A 5,477-nucleotide genomic window follows, 5' to 3' on the forward strand; every position below is an offset into this window, starting at 1 on the left:
ACAGCTTCGGCTGCCGGGAAGAGGCAGCCGAAGCTGCCTCTTCCAATAGACAGCTTGTCCAGCAACATCGTCACGCAACTACCGTCTGCATGACGATGTCTCGAAGCTCAATGGTGTTTAATTATACGAACTGAGAACTATTCGCTGCGTCAGCCCATAAAATACCCCATCGTATATCAGCCTCATAAACAAAAAACTATACCTATATGCGAGCCTCATATGAATTCTTGATTTTTGACCTCCTCCTGTGGATGCTGATATTTTCTGTGTCACATACCACTGTAGAATGAACCTTCAGCTTCTTGCTGGCTGCAGCCATGTGGTCTAAAATACATATTTCACCCGAAAAGTAGAGCCGAGCAGCTGTGTCAGTTTTGCCACTTAGATCTGTCAGAACGGTTCCCCAAGCTACAAGCGCCGCTAAGTTGTTTAACTGACTAGAGCGTGTAGCACTGAAAAGAGAATAAATATTGGTCCATGCCTTTTTGTGAGTGGCAAACAGCCTAAAGCCTCAATTAGTTTTACTTAAAATTACCGCCGCTTAAAATTAACTGGTTAAGAACGGCTTAATTTTGAGCAGTTCAAAAAGCAAGCGGTACTGGTAGAATCTATACTGATGTGTTCTTTAGTCATCGTGCTACTGCTGAACGTTTCTGTGAATAAAGGCGAAAATTCAATATTTTGCCAGTGAACAGCTCGTCGTGAGCAAAAAAGATTTAGTGGGTTAAAATCAAGATTAATGTTGTAGAAGTCCTATATAGCCAGCGTTTCTTACATGATTGTTGCACCGTGACAAGTATGGTCACTTAACTAGATTGTTCTATCCTATGCGTTCGCGGTAATGTTTTTATTATCCACGTCAGCTACCGCGGCAGTGTGTAGAACTGCGCACGAAAAACTCACGCCACTCCGGACTGACCTCCGTTGGCTGGCACTGTAACGTTGCCTTTGAGAAATATATTGTTGTTTAGAAAATAAGCTCTTTCAATAAATTTTGACGAACCAAGACATCACTAAAATATACTTGAGAGGCCTGTCATAAGTGTACCAGCACAGAGAACGAGTGCGAACAAACGGAAACGTTGCAGAAGGCACCCGGACGCAGCCCGAACTGTAGCAGACGACAAGCGCCAATCCTTGCCATGACGTCATGCGAGCCGCGCTCTCAGCGCCGCTTTTGTTCGTTCTCGGGGCTAATACAGGCTAGATATACCGGGTGTTCAAAATTAAGCATTATGGTTTTCTTAAAATTAATTTTTATTGACTGCAGTAAGAAACACGACTGCCTCTAAGTTTTCAATACAAACACACCCACTTACTCCAGTCGACAAAAAATAATTGTTCAATTTCAGTTAATTGGGCTGCTCACTGCGATTATCATCTCACTTTGTGCCCCCCTGGCTACATAACTTATTTGCACATATGGTCTTCGCGTGCCCCCAGTGCCTAATTTTAAGAAAAGCATAAAGCTTAGTTTCGAACACCCTGTATTATCAGGCACAGCCGCCAAGCACATGGCTGTATTGGGTAAACCGATATCTGGCTTCGCTACAGGTCTTCTTCCTCTTTCTGGGGATTTGCGTGCCAAAAGCAGTTCTGATTATGAGGCACGCCGTAGTGGAAGGCTCCGGATTAATTTTGACCTCCTGGGGTTCTTTAACGTGCACTACAACGCAATCACACGGGCGTTTTTGCATTTCGTCTCCATCTAAATGCGGCCGCCGCGGCCGGGATTCGATCCTGCGATCTCGTGCTCAGCAGCGCAACGCCTGAGCTGACTGAGCCACCACGGTGGGCTACAGGTGTTGCTCTAGACGTATAAAACGCGGGTTTATCGTGAGCAGAAACGGTTAAGTTCGGTAAAAAAGAAAGGCTACTATCATCATCATCATCATCATTGACAAAAGCTGACCCCCCCCCCCCCCCTCAGAAAAAACCTGGATCCGCCCCTGACCCCCCCTTCCATTTTGGTACTGTGTCAGCTGGATTTTACGAATTTTAAGTTTCACAGGTTGGAAGGTATGATATAACTGATATAAGGCTTTGAAGCACTAGTTAAGAAATGTTTACAAAGGCAGTAATTCACCCCCCCCCCTCCACTATTTACTTCACCACATTGGTCATAGTGTCCTTCCCCCACGCATTTTCGATGAACTTATTCGTGGTTGCGTTCAGTTTTCCGAAGGCCGCGGCATAATTTCTCTGTTGTGCCTAAGGCGCAATTATAAAGCTCCGAATCGCTTACATGCGTAATTTGCAGCGCCAGTGGTTATTAGTCCGTGCACATCGAACTATGCCCAGACATTACCCATAGCGTGCCTCTTATTTCAGCCAAATATAAACAAAGGTACCTTGTTTAGTTCTTACAGAACATCGGTGAATCGAAACAACAAACGCTGCATAAGGAAGTCCACCCAAATGTAGCAATTCGCTACTATGGAAACCCAACCGGGTTCCTCGAAAGAAAGCCTCGCAGTTGAAGAAAAATTCGTCCTGGTCCGGGACTCGAACCCGGGACCACCGCCTTTCCGGGGCAGCCGCTCTACCATCTGAGCTAACCAGGCGGCTAGCAGATGGCAGGGCGAAGTCGAATTTGTCGACAACTCGAAGCAAAGGCAAGTATATGGTGTAATAGTTCAGCGGAAATCCGCTAGGTGGAGATAAGTAATTAAAGAGAAACTGAGACGTCCACCCAAATGTAGCAATTCGCTACTATGGAAACCCAACCGGGTTCCTCGAAAGAAAGCCTCGCAGTTGAAGAAAAATTCGTCCTGGTCCGGGACTCGAACCCGGGACCACCGCCTGTCCGGGGCAGCCGCTCTACCATCTGAGCTAACCAGGCGGCTAGCAGATGGCAGGGCGAAGTCGAATTTGTCGACAACTCGAAGCAAAGGCAAGTATATGGTGTAATAGTTCAGCGGAAATCCGCTAGGTGGAGATAAGTAATTAAAGAGAAACTGAGAAACTCTTTAATTACGTATCTCCACCTAGCGGATTTCCGCTGAACTATTACACCATATACTTGCCTTTGCTTCGAGTTGTCGACAAATTCGACTTCGCCCTGCCATCTGCTAGCCGCCTGGTTAGCTCAGATGGTAGAGCTGCTGCCCCGGAAAGGCGGTGGTCCCGGGTTCGAGTCCCGGACCAGGACGAATTTTTCTTCAACTGCGAGGCTTTCTTTCGAGGAACCCGGTTGGGTTTCCATAGTAGCGAATTGCTACATTTGGGTGGACGTCTCAGTTTCTCTTTAATTACTTATCTCCACCTAGCGGATTTCCGCTGAACTATTACACCATATACTTGCCTTTGCTTCGAGTTGTCGACAAATTCGACTTCGCCCTGCCATCTGCTAGCCGCCTGGTTAGCTCAGATGGTAGAGCGGCTGCCCCGGAAAGGCGGTGGTCCCGGGTTCGAGTCCCGGACCAGGGCTAGGAAAAAGAAACGAGGGTTCAGTAATTATTTTCAAGACTTCAGTTAGGCCAACAGCGCAAAAAGTTTGTAACACATAGCTCTGACCAGACCTCTATTTTGCTATAAATATAACCTGGTGTGATCTACATTTACGTCGTGACATGGGAAAGCATGGCTGATAGGCGTATGACACTTTCTAATACTTCAGTAGGTATTTTCACAATGGCCCAAGCATTTAACCATACACAGAGTTTTATTATAGTGTTCCACATATTCTCGCTAAATTTTATAGCGATGAGTTTTACGGTTCTTTCAGGACAATAGGCTAAATTCTGCTCTATAAGTAAAACATCCTTATCTAACGTTCGGGAACACTTGTATACATATTTTAGTGCCAAGGGCCCAACCCATCAAAATTTCATGTTGCACACATATATTCCATTACTTAGCCTTTACTGCCTCCAAATATGAGGAAGCTGGCTAACTTATTTCGCCAACACCACACAAAAGTCATGTCCCGCATAGATAAAAAAGGATGGTTAAGTATTTATTTGTAAAGCTCGTAATTAAACCAGGAACGTACCAATTTGGATACACATTGCAGTTAACGTGTCCCAAATTTCTACAAAATGTAAACTTTATTCAACGCACAGTTTATTTACGACAATGGGAAACGTAGCTAAAAAGGGCAGCGTGACAATTTCTCACACTCAATAAGGGCTTCTTTACGAATGCCGTATTTAACTCAAATCACACACACATGTGCAATAGCGTTTCCCAAAGTTCGCTGAAATTGTTCTTGGTGGCATTTGTAGTTGCGCCAGGGTAGCTGTGACCAAATTTTGCGCCACTCGTAATACACTCGAAACACTCCACAAAACCTGAAAACGTTTTTATTGCAAAGGCCGTAATTTACCCACACACTTTGAACTAAGCGTACACGTTACCCGAAATATACCCTTTAGCTTCATCAAAGATAAACACGGTGTCTTGTATAGTTCATCGAGGATACCGGATAAACAAAGGAAAATCGTCGTATGCCGCATGGAAAAACCAATAAGAACGAGTGTCTATTAATAATTTCCACTGCTTCTACCCAAGACAAACATTAAATTTTCTCCTCACAGCACACTTAACATTTCCCCTGCTCTTACTCAATTTGATGTTGGTGCCTTGTGCAGTTGTTTTGTGAACCTGGCAAATATCACGCATAACGAATGAATTACACTCCGGAACGCTTGAATAAGTAACTTTCTACAAAAGCTGTTAACCTACACAGATGAAACGGTTATCGTTCATCGTTCACATTGTGCTTTCTACTTGAAGACAACATAAACCCCGTGCCTCGCACAGTTCACCGAATAGACCGCGAAAAATCAACTACGTGCCTGTTTACGCACATAAAGTTGGGTGAAGCAATTATTGAGCAAATATTTTCAGCGCACATAACTGACCTACATAACAGTTTCGGTACACGTCACTCATGAAGTGGCCGCGATTTCCTGAAAACAATAAATTACTGCTGTTTTATATGCGAGAGCATCTTATGCTCGGGGCAGTGTCCGTTCTGCGGCTTCGGCACCCATACTGCGCATGCGCAACTCTCCCTCATTCTACTGTCCAACGCAGGTGTGCGCTCTCCTCCTCCCCTCCCTCCTCTCCGCCACAGGTGCGGCGCAGCAAATCATTGCTTATAACTCTCTCTCTCACTCCCTCCCTCTCTGTCTCTAAGGGTACGCCGGTAGGCGGTGCAAGTGTCGCGGCGCAGGATAAAGCGAGCGTTGGCTGTGCTTCCGTTATTCTCTCTCTGTGCAACGATGTGCGAAACGCCATGAACAACGTCAACGTCGGCGCTAGTTGCAGCGGCAGCGCCACCGCCGCGGAGCAGAGGAAAACTCGGGAAGCCGAACGTAAACGTCAGCGTCGGCAAGCTGGACCCCTAACTTCGGGCCAGGGAAGCCGAACGTAAACGTCAACGTCGGCAGGAAACTTCTACGGAAGCAACACTGGCTCCGCACGCCGAAGTGGAACGTCAGCGTTATCAAGCCGACCCCGAACTCCGGGCT

The 5,477-nt window shown here is 46.1% G+C and overlaps 1 non-coding gene across 1 annotated transcript; it reads left to right on the plus strand.

Moving 5' to 3' along the window:
• Positions 1 to 3,355: 3,355 nt before the first annotated feature.
• Positions 3,356 to 3,430, plus strand: Trnas-gga (transfer RNA serine (anticodon GGA)). Its single transcript has one exon. It is a non-coding gene; the product is annotated as a tRNA-Ser (tRNA).
• The last annotated feature ends 2,047 nt before the right edge of the window (positions 3,431 to 5,477 follow it).

The sequence above is a fragment of the Dermacentor silvarum genome, chromosome 1, assembly GCF_013339745.2.
Source record: "Dermacentor silvarum isolate Dsil-2018 chromosome 1, BIME_Dsil_1.4, whole genome shotgun sequence".
Taxonomy (NCBI): Eukaryota; Metazoa; Arthropoda; class Arachnida; order Ixodida; family Ixodidae; genus Dermacentor; species Dermacentor silvarum.